We start from the raw sequence: 21,713 nt of genomic DNA on the forward strand, positions 1-21,713 counted from the left end.
ATTTTCTTACAGGCAGGGCATTTTTATTTCAGAATATATGTCGGACAGTTTCATGTTTAGGTTAAACTTACAGGCTGAAACACACTTTTGTAATCAAGCAATACTTGCATACACTTTCACACTGTTACTTGCAGATTTTATTCCTTACTGACTACACTGCACTCTTTTGCTGACTGTCATACTTTTATATTTCTTTACAGTTACTGGTAGTGGATTACTGACCTGCCTGGTGGCGCAACCGCACCAGCCTATCGCCATAGGCTCTGCGGTTCTCAGAACGGACACCTGCAGCTGTAATATAAATGAAGTAATATTGGAATACACATCTCCATAATATCAGCTAGTTTAATTTCTTACATACATAATTAAATGTTACTTACTCAGTAGTGGGGCGTTGGGTGTTTGCCGGGCCTCCTGGATCCAAAGGTTCAGTTGGTCCTGCTTGCGTCTCTTCAGATCCGCATGGTGGTGACGGGCCTGCTCACCAGTCCTTGGAATCCCTGTGGCACTGGTCAGATCATGAGCCAACCGGTCGCACGCCTCAGCCCTGTATGCTCACCAGAGGACCTGGCCCTGCATGAGTTGGGCCTCATGATTATGGACTAGGAGCCAGACCATGTACCTGGACTCCTCAACACCCCACCTCTGTGCTCGAAAGCGACTACCCTCACCTACTCCTGTCATTCTGCCTGCAGGTCAGTTCTACAATCGTTTATGTTGTGTATTCCTGCCTATGGGGCTTATATAGTCCGTTTTTCCCGCACATATCTGTGATTGGCCATTTTGGAATTGTATCAACTTCAGTAAACCTGCATTGTCATGCTCTAGTTTGTATTCATTCCTATATATTAGCTATTATTGCATTTACAGGCACTGCTGTCATGGCTTAGTATTTCTGTACCTTGACTATGGTGTATAGTATCCTGGGTTTGAACCTGGCCACTGCTTTTTATTTTTCATGACTGTCTAGACATGCTGAGGGGTGTGTCTGTGTAAAGGCAGTTTTGATACGGCTTGCTCAACTTTGCCCATCGGTTAGCTTGTTTGCGCAGTTTGAGCTCCGCGCAAACGGGGTACGCTGGTTTAAGCCTCATTTGGCTATCGGCACGCATATTACACTCAGCTCAGTTAGGGGCACATAGATTTAGCATGTTAAACCACTGCTCAGCTACGGGCACTCATTTTGCACCAGTTAAACCACTGCTCATCTACGGGCAGATGCACTCACCCTGTTAAACTGTAGCTCAGCTATGGGCACATCTGGCATTTTTTATTCTTTTGTTACCTCACATTTCTTCAATATAAATGGGCTATTTCATTACATTTTGCATATATTGGGGTTTTATGTGTACATAATTGTCAGGGAATTGTTTCCTGCTTATTTTGGAAAAAAAAAATTGGTGTTGTGGGGGCTCGAACCATGAATGCCTGCTCTTCAGCCAACATCTCTACCGCTATGCTATTGCTTCCTGGCTTATTTTGCATATTTAGTTCTTATATGCTTTCCCACTGACTGCTAACTGTAGCTGCGCTATGGGCACGCCCGCGCAAACGAGCGCACTCACAGTTAAACATCTTTACAATTTAAAAAAATATATAACATGTTCATTTATATATATTTTATGTTCATAGTCTGTGGGGGCATGTGTTGTGTTGTGTTTATTCACATTTCCGTGGACTCTGTTGTGGGTGTTTACTTTGGGCACTTTTACACTTCTGGGGGCGTGTCCGCTTGCAGGGCTCAGCCTACGGACACGCCCCCTACTGTCTTACATGGACCGTGTTAGACTTAGATGTGATTCAGCATGCTCTCATGAATATGCAAAGCATGCTGACATCACTCTGTTTAACTGCAGCCTCCGTGTAAGAGTTATAACTCTTACATGGAGGCTTCGTGAATCCTGGGGAAAGTCTTTTGCCATTATCAGATGTTTGCTTCTTATAAATAAAACCAGATTGATCCATACTAATTAAGTTAGGTAAAATCATTTTCAGTCTGTCAGCTAAGATAGACATAAATATTTTATAATCCATATTTAATAAATAAATGGGTCGATATGAAGAACATAATCGTGAATTTTGCCTTCTTTTAAAATTGGGGTAATTAAGGAGTAATTCCAAGATGGGGTCAAGTTTTCTTGATTTTGTACATCTAATATAACTTTATGTAGATGTGCTATATTTTTTTGAGGAAATAATTCATATAATTTTGGAATAGTACCATAATTTCCAGAAGCTTTATTAGATTTAATATTTTTGTATGTTTTGAATTTCTTCATGAAGCATTATAGGTTTTAATAAATTAATGTTTTGGGAGGAAGGGATTTTGTTTACTATGGATCGATCAATTAGAGAAGTGAGAGCTACTTCATTCATTGTTGCATTTTGATATAAATATAAATAATACATTCTAAAAGCTACTTATATATATATATATATATATATATATATATATATATATCTCCAATATTTGTATAAGTGTTATTTATTGCTTTTTTATTTCTTTAATTTTATTATTAGTAGTTTGAAACGTGATTCTTTTTATAATATGTTTAAAGTGTTTAGAAGCTCTTGAATAAGAAGCTATTTTCAGTTTTTCTATTGCTAATTCAGTTTTATAACATAATAGTGTATTAAATTTATTATTTAGGGTCTTTATTTCTGTATTATTGAATGTGCATTGATTCTTTTTTTATTTATTTTAATTTAGATTGAATATCTATTACTTCTGCATTCCATTCTTTCAATGTATGCTTATACCAATATTTTGATCAACCATAAATGTAAGCTTTAAAAGAGTCCCAAACCATAACTAAATTAGAATTTAGAGTATTATAAAAACATAAAATTGTCTATTTCATTAAGTAGCCAAATTCTGTATTCTTTCAATTTAGTAATGTAAGCTGGAATTTTGGAAATATATGATCAGTTTTTAATATATATAAGCTGGAATTTTGGAAATATATGATAAGTTTTTAATATATGTTTCCATTTTTAATACTAGTGCATTACGATCATAAAATAGACAAGTATATTATATATATCAAGAGAAGTTATTTTAGAAATAATGTCTTGAGAAACCAATAATTTATCTAGTCTTGTTTGAGTACCAAAATTAAAAGAATAATGAGTAAAATTTAATTAATTTGTATCTTTAAAATTAAAGGTATCTTTAATATTAACAGTTTTTTCCAAGTTTTCAATATTCTAGCAATGGGGAGTAATTTAAAACTTCTGGTAGTATTGGATTCAGATTTATCTAATACATAATTAAAAATTCCACCTAAAATTGAGTTTCTCTTATTATTATTTATTATGAAATCAAAATAATTTTTAGCTAGCTTAACTCCCATTCCCAGAAACCAATATAAATTTGTAAGAGTCCAAATTCTGTTTCTGTATTTTGTAATAATTATAGTAAATAAACTCTCTCATTCCTCATATTTGTATATAATCTGAGATAATTGTATGCCATTCTTCCAAAGAATAGCTACTCCTCTTCTTTTGGACTTGAAAGAAGAATGAGATAATAAATATTTACTGGAGTTCCAATTATTGTTCTCATTTTCATAAGAAAAGTGTGTCTCTTGGAGGAACACAATAAGTGGATTGTTTAATTCTAGATACTTTATTTGATTTGCCCTTATTTTAGGATTATATAGACCATTAACATTTAATGATAGTAATAAAGTATAATAGAAGAAAAATGCAAATGTTTTGGGAGAAATGACATAAAGAAAAAATAATATATATATTAATAAATATAAACTTGTATTGCACTTAAAATTAATTCCTCCCTCCCCACGGTTGGATGGGCATTTGAAAGACATGCATAAATGGACGTGCCTTCGTTGAAGGTTGGACGTCAAGCTGGCACCTCAGCGTTTGTGAAAATCTACTGCCAATCATTAGCAGACCGGAGTTCCGCTGTGGTGACCCCTAGAGGGAAAAGCCGAAAGACAAACGACAACATTGCACTTAAAATTAATAGAATGAATCTCAGGCAAAAGCAAATCAATCTCAAATATAGAAAATATTTGAAAGACAAAAACTAAACATGGAATAACAATAATTCTCAGTTTATAAGAGATAGGAAGTCTCAAGACCAGGCATATTTTATTTATTATTATTATTTATTTATTTGACATTTGTTGACTGTGTTAGTCCGACTGAGCTGTTACCCTTTTTCAGTGGTGGCCCTAGAAAAAAAGATCCACAGTTAACAAATATGAAAAGTACAGTACAGTATTAAAAAAGTTAGTATATAGTTTACAATTTACAAATAATAATGTAAAGGCACGACGGTTATATACAAACTTATATAGTCTTATCAAGAATACGGTCACTAAGGATTAGCTACATAGGACCATAGAATAAACATGTTAGAGTAGACAGCACAGGTAGTCTAAGCTAGTTACGAGTTGTATATCTGACCAACAAAAGTCACTGAGGGGGTAACTAAAATAGCAACACAATGTAAATGTAAATGTATTAATTAAAACTGTTATTTCTGTTTTAAAAATTAAAAAAAAATATATATAGCATTTAGCATAAGATAATGTTAACAATGAACTACCAATTATATGTGAGTTTCTTCTAGATTCCATATATATCATATTTATAAAAGAACATAATATGAAGCACAAACGTGGGATGTAATACTATAAGTTATAGAGTACTGAGGAGGCCAAATATTCTCGTCTTAATATTATTTAGCTTCTATTTTTTATATGGAAGCCAAATATTCTCTTCTTAATATTATTTAGCTTTTATTTTTTATATGTATTAACTATTCCAATACACATATATATCTTGTATTTTCACACATTTTGTGGACATAAATGAGCACTAGACAAATAGAAGCAAATATGGTTAGAATAACGTCACCAACTGAAAAGTCAGGCCAATAAAAATACACTGAATTGCAAGCCTACCAATACAAAGCAAGCTCTCAAGTTCCACACACACAAAAGGCTCTGATCAACAACAGGATCTCCACCCATAGGCATCCCAAAAGAAAACCCTTCCATGAAAAGCCCGACAAAAACACAGACTGGCAAAAAGGGTAAACCATCAAACAAGAGGGGAATCCAAGAGTCCAACAAACTAGACACCCAATCATTACCCCAGAAAGCCAGCAAAAGGGTCTGGCAAATGAAAAGACTACAACACAGTGCATACCACACAAACCAAAACTCTTCTCATTCCTCACCTCCCAACCCCCATTTCCCACAAATGGCAAGTCCTCCACCATCAATAAGCTAGATATAGAATTGGACAGCCTGCAAGAGTATAATTTCTTGAGACAATCACCACATGAAAGTGCATTCAAACACAGCCTCAACAGCTCAAAAGAGAGCCGTTAGAGATGAACAAAACTTTGAACACAAGCAGAATATTTGAGCAGCAGCCAAGCAGAATCCCGAACCTGTAGATCAATAATTCCACCTTTCCAATGCATTTCAGTAGTCATAAAATATCCAACTCGTCCATCAAAAACACAAGTCCATAACCCAAGCCAAATGTAGTAAAAGGGTTAATCCACCAAGTTAAGAAACCAAGCACTCAGCCTCATATCCCTCACAATCAAATCCCAAGTGCTCCAAATACCACATCAATATAAAACATACACAAGTGCAATCATGGAGTATAATACAGTAAAACGTTTTACCTTGTGTTCATTCTAATCCAAGAATACTTTAACTAAAAGTTCAAGGGGGGGGCACCAAGGAAAGGACATTGTTCATAATAAAAGAAAGTATTTAAACCCTCCCTGCTTATCAAAATGGAGTCAGAAGGAGGAGAGCAGAAGGAAGAATTACCCCAGCCAGATAAAGAGTTCTTCCCTCCACCATTATCACATTCTGAACTTTAAAATCATATTAACTAAATACCATAAAACAGATGAAAAAAACTAAAAGAACACATTTGAGAGAGAAGAAATGGAAAACATATAATACATAAATAATCACATATCATTCTAGTTATGTTTTAAATAATTATATAGAGAAATAAGGAGAAGGACTACTTGGATTGATACAAAGGGAAACTATATTTGCATGACAAAGTGGGCTAGATTGCAAGTTAATATTCTGTTGAACTATAGAAATGACGGAAAGAAAAGAATGTTATTTAGTGTAAAATAAAGAAATAATGTGGAAAAAATATTAAATAGCTTGCAAAACAAGATGAAAACAAACTCAAAGTTAAAAACTTTACCTTCTGAATGCAAAAAAAAATTATGTTAGACTTATTTCCTTTAGATAAAAATACAGCATAAAAATTTTATATTTTTTTAATAGATGAGTCAGTAGTTATATCTGTTTTTCATTTCTTCTTTTTAACATCAGACCAGTTAGATTTTTCTGAAGATCTTTTAGGGGGTAGATTAAATCCAATCCATGTCATCTAAAAATATGTTTTTAATGAAGGAGAATCTCTCACCCAAGGTATTGGAGATTCTTGTTCCAGATGATAGATTTTTTTTTTTACTTTTGCTGCAAAAACATTAATTGAGCTCTGATATTATTTTGCTTGAGTATCTTAATTAGGGGCAAAGATTTTGTTTTTAGTTTTATTGTCTTAGATGAGTAGTCATTGTCAAATCTAATAGTTGACTGATCATATTTTACTGGAGATTTTGACCAAGCAGACATCAGCACTAATTCTTTATCCAGGCGGGAGAGAAATTTGACCACTACTGATCTGAGGCAAGAAGAGGAATCCATGTGAACTGGTTTACCAAGTGATCTATGAGTAGTTTCAGTGCTATATGAAAATTGTTCTTGCAGATTAAATGTGTTTAGAATTCAAGTGGTCAGAAAAGAAACCATATCATCTTTCTGTTTTTCCATAAGCCAAAAATTCTTGTTATTTTTTCTTCTTTCACAGTTCTCTGGGTTATCTATTTTTCCCAAAGTCAAGTATTTTTTAAAGACTTTGGGAATCATTTTCTTTAAGATGTTGATCAATGTCAGTTAATGCATATTCAAGATCTGATACTTTTGTTTGTAGTCATTGATATAAGTCTTTGAGAATATTTGTTTGATTGAGACTATGTTCTTTAACTTCTAAATGATTTTCTTGAAATCCTTCTATTTCGATTGATAGATCTTGTACAGATGACATTATTTAATATAATTCTTTCTTAAGAGAAGAGTCTGTGTGATTATTCTTAGAGCTGCTCATTCTTTTTTGTTGGTGTATTTAATTCCCAGTAGTATTTTGACAAAGAAATTGTTAACGAAACATCCACAAAATTACATATACGTTGGTTGAACTGTTTAAAAATCTTTTAAACTAAGAATAAAACTATTTTTATGAGATTTTCCTGTCAGAAATTTTAATTTACTGCAGAGCTCTGAAAAGACCTGTTATCTCTGTGCCATCTAAGCTCCACCCCCCCACGTGCCTGCCAGTCATCTCCTACATGGTTCCAAATCTATATTTCTAACTGACAACAGGCTATGAAATGGCAACACGATTATTCATATATCTTACCCATCTCTGTTTATGTCAGACTAAATGTCTTGTTGTTACCATTGTGACATTTGATAAACACATCCTTCAGATAACCAGTAAAACTCTTCAAAAACTGGGAATATTATACAGGTTAAAATCTAACCTAACTGACTCAGCTGGAAAAAATATGGCAACAACCTAACTATGTCCATATTTTCTCTAGACCTCTCCGATCTTCATAAATCTTATCTCTAGTCAATTAGACATCTCTAGTCAATTACACACACTTGAACAATGTTTAACAAAGTGCCTAAATTTGCAATGAATCTAGCATATAGACTTCATCACTGTATCACTCTCAAATATTTAAACTGGTTAGAATTAACAATTATTTTTATAGACAAACATTAATTACATATTAAGTACTCAGTTTTCCAAAAAATGCACTACTCTTCAACATATTTGCCAGCTATATTCCCCAAGGAGAATCTTTATTTCTCAGATAAAGTACTTCTCACTATATTCAAATCCAGCATCATAGCTGTTAACAGCCTTTAGTCTAGTTGTATTTCAACAAAGTTGAACAATATATATCTTACGCAATTAGATAAATTGACTCCCTTACTCTTTTTTAAATCAAAACTTAAAGATATCCTAGAAGATACTTTGATATGCAGTTTTTTATTGCCTGGCTAAAACTTTTCAACTCAAACATTTCTGATCTTAAATGTAATAGCTTAATTACTTATATCCAGATTTGTGAAACAACTTAACTTATTCAAACTAATTCTGATTTCCATGTCTTCATCTTTCATTAGCTTTTTTCATTGGATCATAAAAGGTTATTAGGCTAATGGCCCTAGAGCCATTTTAAGCCTGACCATTCATTACCCAATTTTACCAGTTATCAATGCTCAAGAACTGGAATGGCTTTGGTATATGTTTTGTGCCTTAGGGCATCTACAAATGACCCTGTCCACAGAGGACACAGATGAGAAGCCAGGGTGAACTTCTGATTTCTCATCCATTGGTCCAAATGGCATTTGAATAGACTTGGGGAAGAGCTCTGCTTCACAAGAATAGGGAGTCTGTTTCAGGGAAGGGATAATCTCTGAGACACATACATGTCCCCACCAATATGTTTTGTTTATGAATTAGATGAGGTTTAGATCCTTAGATTGGGTAATTCTAGTGCTGTTTGGTTTATGAATGTGTAGCAGATCCATCAGGTTGGATCAGAGAATGCTTTGTAGGTTAGGCATAGGTCGTCCCTCAGTAGTCTGTAGGAGACTAAGCACAGGGACAGGGCTTTGAGGCAGCCCATATAGGACATGGTATTTACACCCTGTATTCTTTTAGCAAGGAACCTCCTGCTGTCACTCCAACTGTTTCAGATGCCTGGTCAGGTACATGCTGAAGGGTGCATTATACTCAATTACTGGTCTAATGAGGGATGGATATAGTGGGACTATGATCTCCTTAGATCCAAATGCTATGCCTTTACTTATAAGATGAGCCATATAGAAGGATTTTCTCACCACCATGGACACATGGTGATCAAAGATCAGGTTTCTGTCAATCTGAGCTCCCATGTCCCTTACTACTACTTGTAGTGTTCATAGGTTCATAGGTGTGTACTAGGCTAATGGCCCTGGAGCCTTTACAAGCCTAGCCCACAGAAGTGCCCTGGCATCATGCCACCCGACGTTAGTTCCCAGTGCCTCTATCAAGTAGAGCCACTGGAGTGATCCCGGGGAGAACTTTCTATTTCCTATCCACTCATCAAGATTTCTCTTGAAGAGGGCCAGTGAGGTGCTCTGCTTGATATGTATGGGAAGCCTATTCCAGAGCATGGGCAGTCTCTGGGTTATGAACCTGTCCTTCCAGCATGTTCTGTTGATTGTGGTAATGAGGTTGAGGTCTCTGGAGCGTGTGGTGTGGAGGGATTTGGATTTCTTTAGATGTAGCATTTCTAACAGAGCTGGGTCAGACATGGCTTTGTAAGTCAACCAGAGATTGCCTCTTAGTAGACGATATGAGACAGAGAATAGCTGGAGTTGTTTTAGTCTGTCTGTGTAGGACATGTATTTAAGGTCTAGGATCCTCTTCTTGAGGTACTTTTGTGGCCTTTCTAGCTGTTGCAGGTGTCTAGTGAGGTACATACCAAATGGGGCATTATACTCGATGATTGGCCTAATGAGGGAAGAGTAGAGAGAGATAATGACCTCTTTCTTCCTGGATACAAAACCCTTGGTAATGAGATGTGCCACATAGAAGGACTTTCTGACCACAGTGGCAATGTGTTGGTCGAAGGAGAGGTTGATGTCAATCTGTGTCCCCAGATCTCTTATAATGCCTTCAGTGTTCAGTGGGCTCCCATTGATGTGGTGATTAGTGGAAACTGAGTTTTTCCCAAAGGGGATGATGACGCATTTTTTGGCATTAAGCTAAAGGCCATGGTTTCAACACCAGTCATTGGTCTCAGTGAGGCCTTTCTGTAGGATGTCTACATCACTTGGGGAGTTAATAATGACTTCCAGCTTGCATTGGTCTGTGAGCTTGGTCAGCCAGAGTCCCTGCATGTTGGCCTGGACTTCTGAGAAGTAGATGCCAAACAGGAGAGGACCCAGGACCGAACCCTGTTATTAGTTCTCAATGTTATCCCTGTTATCAATGTTGTAATTTGTTTGTGGTGGTCATCTTCCCAAAGGGTGTAATTATGCATTTTTTTGCATTACGTTTTAGGCCATGGCTCTAACACCTCTTATTTGTCTGTGTCAGACCTTCCTGAAGGATATCTAAGTCTTTGGGGGATTCATTAAATGTATCCCACTTGCAGTTGTCAGCAAATTTGTTCAGCCAAAGGCTCTCTACATTTGCCTTGTCTTCAGAGAAGTATATTCCAAATAGGAGAGGTCCCAGTTTCTTATACTCTTTACTTTTATTGCACAACTATATTTTTTATTTTCTCTTTTTTATTTTTCTTTTATCTCCTTTTCTGTTTTTTACTCCATATTTATCTTCTTAATTCTATTTTAACTTTCCTAAAACTGTAGTGTAAGTTATTGTTGTAATAATATTACTAACTTACCTTTTTATAGCAACTTTTGTAACTGTTGCAGGGCAAGAGGGCAATCACCCTGGATGATGACTTGTCTAGGTCACAATGTTTAAAAATAACTAATTTTTTTTGCATAATTTTTTTTATTATTTCCCTTTAAGGGAGACAGAAAGTAAGGGCAAACATGCCCTACACTGACATCCAAGGCTCTCCAGGGTCCCTCCTGCCCCCTTTTACATCATCATCATCATCATCATCATGCATGGGCACCACCCCAAAGACCTGTGATTGGTTGTGCAGGTGGAGGGGCAGTGTAGAGAAGGCAGTCTCAAGGGCTTTATCTTTGGTGCCATAACAATCCATATACAATTTGTTCTTATGTTTTTATTTAAATAAATTGCACATTCTGGACACACTACTGTAATTTAGAAAAAATAAAAAATAAAACTCTTGGGCTTTGCTAGGCTAGTTGTTGGCTTCATTGAGACTGAGAGTACTATAGTACTGTTCATTCCAGACCAGGAGTCAGAGACAGACCGCAGTCAATCCAACAACAACCTGCTGGTGCTTTTTTACCTGCTACAAGTGCTGAGAGCCTGCCTTGCTATAAGAGATGGTGAACCTCCTCATTACCGTGTGTTCCATATTGTGTAGATAGATGGTGGTGTTGGTCGTGGAAAGAAACAGAAGGACTGCTATAGTTACATTGCCTTTGTGAAATGTGTGCTAGTTTTCACAAAGTAGGGAAGTTAAAAGATTTTTAATCATTTGGCAGTTGAGTTATATAATTAAGAAGCTGTTAATGAGCTGTTTCCTGTGATCCAGCAGTGCACGGTTTGATTCCCTCAGCTTCCATTGTCTTACTGTATAACTCTGAGCAAGTCACTTAACCAGACACCACTCCTGGGCTGAGTCTGAAAAAGGTCCATGGAGATCAGTGTTCAATCCCAGAAAACAGATACAAATAAATATAGCTTTTGTAAACTTAGAAAGCTCTTAGAATAATAGGTTTTGTGTAAGTATGTTGGCATGCACTTTCTAAGACTAGGAAGTCTGCTTTTGAAACTCAAATGCAATATAAATGAAAATATGTGGCACAGTGGTGCAGTGGTTAACGGGCGGCACAGTGGTGCAGTGGTTAACATTGTCACCTCACAGCAAGAAGTTCTCCGGTTTGATTCTCGGCTGGGGTGCCTTCTGTGTGGAGTTTGCATGTTCTCCCTGTGTTCGCGTGGGTTTCCTCCGGGTACTCCGGTTTCCTCCCACATTCCAAAAACATGCATCTGGAGCATTTCTCCCTGGGCCTCCACTGAAAACAGGCTCTGTGGAACCTAGTCAGACTTTCCCGGTCAACAAATGATAAATAAAAATAAATAAAATGTCTGTCATTATTTAGTGTGACTTTGATCAGTAGTAGGGTGGGACAAAGGCCAAAAATAGGGACAGATTTTAAACATTACTTTTATAAATGGAGAAATTTTCTAGAATAGCAGGTTTTGTATTAGTGTGCATTTTCTGAATGATGTGAAGTGTGAAATGTAAAACTAAATTGTATGCAATTAATTAGTGACTTGTTCACAACAATGGCAGTGTGGGACAAATGTCAATATAGGAACTCTTATAAAGTTAGAAAGCCTCAGCCTGCTGAAATTAACATGTTTTGTGTTAGCATGTATTTTTTGAAGGATATGCTGTGTCTGTCATATTTGGTGACTTCAGTCACCTGTGCATTTCCAGAAAACCACAAATTTTATATGAAACATGGAAAATGAGGTAAAAATCTGGACATTCTGCAGATGATAAGCTGACTGGACTGAGCTTATTGGGTTTTATCAATGATTGAAGTTAACACAGTAAACACAAGAACCAAGTCCCAGCCACTGATAAATGTAACTGCCAGATAAACATCGAAAATCCAAAGCATAAAAATTGGCAGGAACACCACAGCTTCACACGGTAAAAGTATTTATTTGTAAAAATGGACCAGATAAGTGCTTTCACATTGTAAAACCAACGCTTCTTCAGATTGTTGATTTTACAACGTGAAAGCGTTTATCAGGTCCATACTTTTACTGTGTGAAGCTGTGGTGCTCCTGCCAATTTTTATGCTTTGGAAGTTAACACAGTACTAATTAAGTGTCCCTGAATGGTCCCTGTCTGGATTTGTTTATGTATAAGCAAATCCAGACCAGTATCTGGATATCAATGGTGTGGTGGAGAAGACAGGACTGGTGATAGACTGGTGTGTCGAATTAAAATGTAATGCATAAATGCAATTGGCTTTGTACACAAACAAATTACCTTTTTAGATAAACAGGAGGTGAATTGAATTACACTTAAAAATAATGGCCATCATTAGAATTATAATACATTTCACTACTTCAGAAAAAAATGTGTATTAATTCACATTCTCTTATTCTGTTAAGGACTCAGGTTAACATATTTTAAGTCTCCCTGTCTGACTGGATTTGTCCCTGATTCTGATGATAGCATCAGTGTCCCATTTGTAATGCATGGCACATAGGCAAAATTTTGTAATGTATCCTCCTGCCATTGCTGTAAATACTGGTTATTGTGTAATTATTGTTGCTATATAGGATAGAAGGGACGTTTTTTGGCTGTTTTATGAGGTGGATAGATATGAGTTCTTAATTCATCAAGGCTGTTTTTATCTGTTATTACTTTACTATTTCTTCTGACTGGATTTTCAATTAATGCTACGTTGCTTTATGGTAGGTGGTTAGAGGAGGAAAAAATCTGAGTTCTTCATTCATTGAGGCTGTTTTTTGTATTATTAGCTGAATGAATGAATGCTCCTTCTTTAAGGATTTTCTGAGAATGATTTAGTTGCAATAAGATCATTGTATATTTGCTTTGCAGCCTTTGCTGTAATGAAAGTGAATTATTTTCTATTTGAACTGATTACTTCTGATTTCATTTCTCCAAGTGTTTTGGGTTTCTAATCCATGATGAGAATGGATCCCATTCCTATGTCAAGCTGTGATTAAAGTTCACAAAATTAGTATTGTTTCAACTTTTGATGTTAGCCAAAAGGGCAATTTGCAGCACCAGCAATGTGACCAGAATTGATGCCTTCTGCAATTCATATGGCGTTACATGTATTGTTAACATATCTAAATAAGACTGCAAATACTTTTTTATGAGACCCATTGGTCCTATTACTATTGGGACTGTTTAGGTGTCCTCCTTCCACATTGCCCTTGTTTCTGCCTGTAAATCCTGGCATTTTATGACCTTGTATGTCTCTGTACATAAGACGCTGTAATCACTAAGTGTAGCGACTTCAGTGATCAATTTTACTTTTGTCTTCTTTTCATAGACTACTGTATTTGGTTTTCTCACATCTGTTTTCTGAACTGTTGATAACAGGTGATCCCATGTGACATAAACTTCATCATTCTCTAGAATGATTTGTGGCTTAAGTTTCCAACACTTCTTCGCTACTTCATTATTGTAGTGTTTGCACAACCCCATGCAACAGTCTTGCCACATTATTATGCCTTTCAGCATACAGACCCTCTGCCATGAATATATCACACCCAGCAACAAAATGTGAGACTGTTTCTAATTGTTTTTCAGAACCTGCATTTGTCTGTTTCTTCAACATGTTCAACAGACTGTATAAACCAGTGTGTATGTAGTCCACTATCCTATTTATACTGTAGAGTTTTAACTCTGATGACTTATTGAATAGTGCTTGCACATATTATAGTAGAACAAAGGAAGGGGAGACAGTGGATTCTGAATAAGAATACAACAAATATCCTTTACATGGAAAGAAAGACTTTCATGGAATTCCATGCATGTCTAATGACTTTCATCGAATCCCATGCATGTATAACGACTTTCATGGAATTCCATGAATGTATAACATGCCAATGCCATTCATTGCTCAATTTCTTGTTAATAACGTACTTCTGAGAAATTACATCTAAGATCCTAACTTCTCAGATGATTCTTTTTTGCGTGTTAAAATACCGTGTGTACTTTTACTGGCAGAAAATGTGAAATCTTGAACTTGACTTTAATATTAACACAGCAAAGTCTTTTTTTTTCCCTGCCATTTAATTTTAGATGCTTACTTACTATCATACTTAGATGTGATAAAATGACAACCAGTTAGCAGGCTGCAGGCTGAACTGAATAGGTTGCTTTAGCCAAGGTTTCCTATAACAGCTGTGGCTTAATATTTTAAGTCAGTAGAGGAATGCGGGAATTTCATACAGACAGTGCACTCTTTCAGCAAGTCATCATTCATGTACTTGCCTAAGTAATTTGCCTTTGTGGTAAAAATAACTCATAACAGCATCCTTGGGTGATTGCACATTATCAGTAATGTACACCTCTGAATGCCTTCCCTCATTGCTCACATGTGCCATACATTGCTCCTTTTTGTATGCAGTGCAGTGGGCAAGCTATACCTTTTTTTGTGCTGCTGACATTTTGACTGTACTTGTAAATAGATGTGAATTGTGCCGAATTCTGAACTGGTCAATTGATATTATAAGCTAATGTCTTGACAAGGCATGTTAATTTTTATTTACCACATGTTTTATCTGGATTTTAGAAAAGATAGTGAAAAAATAAACTATAAACTAAGAAATGAAGTTGAGTTTTTTAATGTACATAGAATGCATTCTCTGCTTGCAACTCTGTTGTTACACAATAGCATCTTCCATAACAATGGTAGTTAACGTTTCAATACACTTAGACTATCTGACAAACAATATACATAACAGTTCTAACAAACCAGACATATGTACAGTTACAAAACTGGAATATAAAAGGGACAACAGAGCTAAGGTAGAACAAGATGAAGTCCTGATGTAGTTGCTAGGTTTGGGGACTTAATAGAGACCTGTAAGATGGAAGATTAAAGACAGAGGTGATTATGTATAGTCAGTGGGTTTAGAGTACTAATGCTGTGGTGAATGCAATCACAGTTTAGGGTGATTGTGAGTTAATCAGGTGTATTGGGTATATGGCAGGGAGTAGGTAAAGAAAGGTACTATGCACTTGAACAAATGTTCATGATATGTCCTATAAATGGATGGCAGCATTGTAAAATACATGGAAGCAAGGGAGCAAATTAACTTAATAAAACAAAATTTCCTTAGGATACTTTGGTAAAATGGCCATCAAGTAAAGAACACCACTCTAAACCCCAGTAGTTTAAGCCTTTTCATTCCTTTACTTATAGAACTTTATCAAAAATAACAAACATTATAATGAATCAAGTTTAAATAATACAAAGTAGTTACATCATTTCAAAAACAACAAATTAGAACTTTCTAATTTAATAAGAACTCTAAAATATAAAACAATATAATAAATAAAAGTAAACACCAACTAGAACGTATATCATTGGTAAAACTAGTCAACTGTCGAATATTAAAAACGTCTAGAAATCCCAATCCCTCTGAGCTACATGCTCTAGGGACCTAAACCTTGTCACCACAATACACAGAACATGCTGGAGGGACAGATTCCTGTCACAGAGACTTTCCATACTCTGGAACAAACTACTATCTATATCAAACAAAGCTCCTCATTAGCACTCTTCAAAAAAAATCTTGATGATTAGATGGGAGATAGGAAATTCACCCCAGGGATCACTTCTGTTGCTCGGCTTGACAGGGGTACATGAAAATAATTTTCTTGGGTGGCAAAAGCCAGGGTGCCATTTGGCTAGGCTTATATAGGCCCTAGGGCCAATAGCCTAGTACCTACCTATGAACCTATGAACATAATATCATGAAAATTTATATTTTAGTAAACTCTTTACTGAAATAGTTTCATTCAATCCTGGAGCCATATCAGTCTGAAGAAATGACTGCCACTTCAGTTCTAAAAACTCTATAAATAGTTATTGAATTGATCCACTAAAGGTAGCTGATTTTTTCAACTACCAAAAAAGTAAATTTACAAAAGTCCTGACAGTTCATGCTATGTCTTACAACAGTGTTATTAATATATTTATTCTTAATAGTGTGTGCATATTCACCTGTTCTGCAACCTGGCATCCTTATGGTCTTCCCTATATAAAAATTATGGCAGTTAAAGCAGCTAGCTTAATAAACAAGCCCTTCACTTTTACCACTAAATATATCCTTTGTTGTTAATGTATAATTAATGTGTGTAAAAAAAATAATGGCCAGTGGGATAAATGAATCTACAAGACTTACAATTCTGACATGAAAAAGTACCAAAAGACACACTACTAGAACTTGGTTTATCAACTTTCAATTGTTCTAACAAAATTTTAAGGTCCTTACTTTAAAAAAAATGAACTTGGGTTCATGTCCAACGATCTTTGGTTGCCTAAACTACTTTCCAATTTTATAAGGCAAAAACGGAAAAACTGTACCAAGTTAACACACAAAAAACTACGTTTATTCAAACCAAAAACAAAAAAGAAAAGGTAAGCACTTTCACAACTGCTGTTGCTTCATCAGACACTACTATAAAATAACAAGCAGCTTAAATAGGTGCATTCAATTAGCTGATAAAAAACAGTCACATGATGCTATGCAAAGACAGATAAAGGGTATAGTGAACTGCAAATGGGGAAAGAAATACATTACACTAAATAATCACTAAAACCTAATAATAAAACCACAAGCAAGTTAAAAGACAATATAAAAAAATATATATAGCAATAAATACATAAATATATATATACATATATATATATATATATATATATATATATATATATTTAAAAAATACAAACTAAAAGCAAACTTAATGTTAATGTTTAAGCCATCTAGCTTTTAGAAAAGGTTTCAGGGAAGTAGTACCATTAAGACCAGGGTATTTCTCTACATTAAGTCTAAGGATCCATTTTTGTTCATAGCTCTCTGTAGTATTCTCAATGTCCCCACCTCATACACTACCAGGTATATTTTGAATAACAAAAAACCTAAAGGTATGGGAACTATCAGTATGCATTACATGATTAGCTAAAGCATTAGTTTCCTTACAATTAGTAATATCTCTGATGTGTTCCAATATTCTGTCTTTCAACATCCTATTAGTTTTCCCTATATAATATACAGGACATTTTTGACAGAAAGAAAAGTGCACTACATCTGTAGTCCTGCAGTCTGAATACTGATGGCTAGAAATACAAAATTTTCGAGTTGGGTGGGTATAAGTATTCTTACTAAATATGTATTTACAAGCAGTACATCTTCTGCAAGAAAATGTACCGATGCGTGTAGGGAAACTGAAAGTCTCAGAGACTTCCCTATTACATAAATGTTGCTTGAGAGATCTATTGTTCCTAAAACAAAATAGGAAATAAAATGTTTTTGGTTTGAATAACCGTCGTTTTTTGTGTGTTAACTTGGTGCAGTTTTTCCGTTTTTGCCTTATATATTTTTTCTGAACCTTGTTTTAACCTCTAGCCATTTTTATTCTTCACATACTTTCCAATTTTCTTTAATAATATTTTTAACTTTGTACTCCTCAATACCCATAGGAAAGGCAAACATTTTCTCAGTGTCTTCCTTGCTTTTAGATTTTGGTGTAAATCCAGACACTAAAATAGGAGGACATTTTGTATTCCTTGACTTCACTGTCTCCTCAGAAATCAGGTTCAGTTTGTTCTTGGAATAACCTCTTCTATAAAACATTTGAAAAAGTGTCTTAACCTCATAAAAAACTTACAATCATCACTAACCAGCATGGGGAGACATTTTCTGGGTAAGTGATGATCTCAGAGTCAAATAGAAGGCAAGTGGAGGTGGAAGGAATCAAACCCAACATGTTTGATTACAAGGGTCAGTTCACAGGTTTATAGGTTAGTACTAGGCCAACTGCCCTTGTAGGCCATTTTAAGCCTAGCCAATTACCCCATGTGACAATCAAATTCTGTACCTTGTGTCTTTAAGGTAAGCACCTAAACTGTTATGCCAACCTCTCACAGAAAAAAATAGAGTATTTATTAGTGAGTTGACCCTGCAGTACAATTCATAAGTTCATGTGGAAGCCATCTACACCTAACCAAGTATCCCCTTTGAGGATAAAACCCTGAACCTTGTGTTTGTAAAGTGAACACCTTAACCATTATGACAACCCTTCTTTTAATAACATTATTAACAACATGGCAATTTAATCCTCTTCACTAAGTGCTAAACTAAATATTCTGATAATATAAAACAAACTATACAAACAGTCTGTGATTCATGAATACTCTCTTTCTTCTGCAACAGATGTAGTTCCACAGGCTTGCCATCAAGCAAATCCATCCAGTCATATTTTATATAAGTGTCTCATCCTAGATGATTTAACAATAAAGGAAATAAAATGGAACGTCATCATGCCTAAGTGCTGATATAGCCCAGTTACACAGCTTGGACCCCTTAACTGTGCTTTTGCTCTAACCTTGCTTGCATCTGGTCTGATTCCATTAGCACTTATGCTGTGACTGAAACGTTGAATTTGACTTTCCAAAACAGCATTTGTCTTTATTTACAAACTTAAAACATATTTTGTTTAAAACCTGAACCCTTAATGATTTGTTACACTGTCTCTGATATTGCTTTATTTGTTTCTTCATCTGGGTCAGATACCAGTACATTATCCATAACAATAACAAACAACAGCACCTTCATACCTTTTCAATGGATTACTCATCTCACATTGAAATATTCCTGGTGCAGAAGTTACACCAAATGGTAGTCTTTAAAATAGAACCTTACAATTGGAGTAATTGGAGTAATGAAGGTTATTTTTTTTAATCTTTCTCTAGGGGTATCTGCCAAAACCCACTTGAGGTAATTAATGTGGAGAGCCTTAGTATCAACCGGTTTAGATATTATATCTACTAGGGTTGGTAGACTAAACCTGTCTTGCATGCCTGCATTTTATTTTATTTTTTTTTCAAGTTAACACATTCATACTCTGCAATTTTTTAAAGACTACTATACACACCATTCAGCTGGTTCAGTTACACTTTAAAGTACACCAAGAGCTTGCATTAATTAAAGTTCTGCCTCTATTGTAGTCAGTATAAGAAATGGCATTCTTCTACGTATGGTTAAAACATATTGGACAGCTTCTGATTTTAAAACTATCTTTATAGATTCACACAGACAGCTTCATCAAGCAGATACACAATAGTTTTTTTCATCTTGGCTATTAGCTCAAACTCACCTGCTACAGCTCTGCTGAGTAAATTATTTATGTATAGTCCTATCAACACACAAATCTCAAACTAATGCATGTGCCCCTTTCACTTAGACATGGCTAAAAATCTGCCAATTCAGTTGAGTTTGACTGTAGGGCTATGTACTTCCATTTCTGCTTTTTATAACTGCAGTTGTTTGAAGATAGCTCTATAAACGTTGCATTTGATATGGCAGTAACACTGGCCCATATATCATTCTTAAAGCTTACTAGGGTTCCTTGAATTGAGATATTGATTTATCAGACTGATATAGGAGCTGGCATAATAAGTCACTAAACCCAGGAAAACACTTTCTGTACTCTTATCTCAACACTATTCTTAGTAGCTACTACCTTCACTAGCTTTGATTTACAAATGGCAGCAAAATATCTCACCTTTTTACATCTCTTACACCTTCTGTCAGCTACAGCCCGATGCTTTGATTCAGCATGATAACGATTACACATTGTGTGTTTGCAAAGCCCACACTCTGCTTCTCGTGCAAATGTTTACTTTGGCGAGTATCATACTTTTTTCTCTGTTTGTCTCACACACATCATTTCCATTATACATATTAGTATATATACATATTAGCATATATACATATTAGTATATATACATATTAACATTTTTGTCTCCTTACCAGTTCATTCTCTCCAGATTTGTATTGCCTTTTCAAAGTTAAATTTACCTTTAGCTATAACATTTGAAACACTTACTTGAAATAACTAGCCAGTGCAATCATAATGTTGTCTTGAATGTTCATCTGTAATTTGTCCAAACCAACAGTTTTAAGTGACTTCATACAAGTGCCTTACAAATGCAAGCCCTTTCATGAGTAATACTTTTTTGGCACAAAACATCAATTGGACTTACTTATTACCAAGTCATTTATAATACTCTGGCTCTTAAAAACTGAAAATGAAATTGCTTCCACTTTTTTGTCCATGGCCTATAACAGCGCCTGCCTGGATTTCTTCACTTTCTTTATCTAGTTTGGCTGTAGTTTGAAGACATGTGAACCCCCTGCCTTTATGATCACCAGGTACATGGTTTTGTGAATTTGAAGGATCCTGGTGGGTTAAATTTGGTCATTTTCAGTAAAAGTTGTTTTCTAGGGCTAAAAGGCTAATATTCAGTAAAAGAATTACTTTGAAAGGTGAAATGTATGCCTACACAAATAAACATACACACACACACACACACACACACACACACACACACACACACACATGCTTGTATGTGCACGAGTGCCCCCACATATGCACATGACTGCACACACACACACACACACACACACACACACACACACACACACACACACACACACACCCACGCTTGTATGCGCATGAGTGCCCCCACATATGCACATGACTGCACACACACACACACACACACACACACACACACACACACACACACACACACACAAAATCACACATGACATGCACAGTTTGGAAAATTAAAAATTCAACTGCAACATACCTTTGGGAAATAGTAGGAAACTGGAACACCAGTGAAAACCAGTGTGACACAGCTAGGGCATACAGACTCCATTAAGAAGTAACTCCAGCAGAGTTCAGTGACCTCACTGAATTACTGTTGCTAGTAGTCTAACAGAAGGCAAATCTATAACTCGTTGCTAAAGGGGGGATGCTGAAGGCATCAACAGAACTCCATACCAAAAATCTGTTTTCTTCATTATTAGCAATTTTAACACTTATCATATAGAAATGTGTTTGGATATTTTCCAAACAGTATAAACATTTGTATACAGTCATAACGTGTAGTAACCATCAAGGAATAATGTCTGTGGAATCACATATATAAAACAAAAGTCACTGGGTCAAATAATGAGAGACATTTTTAGAAACAGCCATCACAATTTCATAAGACTTAGAAAAGTGATTAGTGCCTTGTATGACACAATGGTTGGTCAGCTTCTTCTCACACATATTTACTTAGAGTATACACAGCAATATATCAAGGGGACATCCA

At 35.5% G+C, this 21,713-nt stretch overlaps 1 protein-coding gene across 1 annotated transcript in view; it reads left to right on the forward strand.

Moving 5' to 3' along the window:
* Window positions 1–21,713, forward strand: part of LOC122803248 (receptor-type tyrosine-protein kinase FLT3-like) — a 495,076-nt gene that overhangs the window by 165,394 nt on the left and 307,969 nt on the right. The gene's annotated exons all lie outside the window — the stretch shown is intronic.

Source organism: Protopterus annectens, chromosome 5.part1, assembly GCF_019279795.1.
Source record: "Protopterus annectens isolate FY-2018-M chromosome 5.part1, PAN1.0, whole genome shotgun sequence".
Classification (NCBI taxonomy): Eukaryota; Metazoa; Chordata; order Ceratodontiformes; family Protopteridae; genus Protopterus; species Protopterus annectens.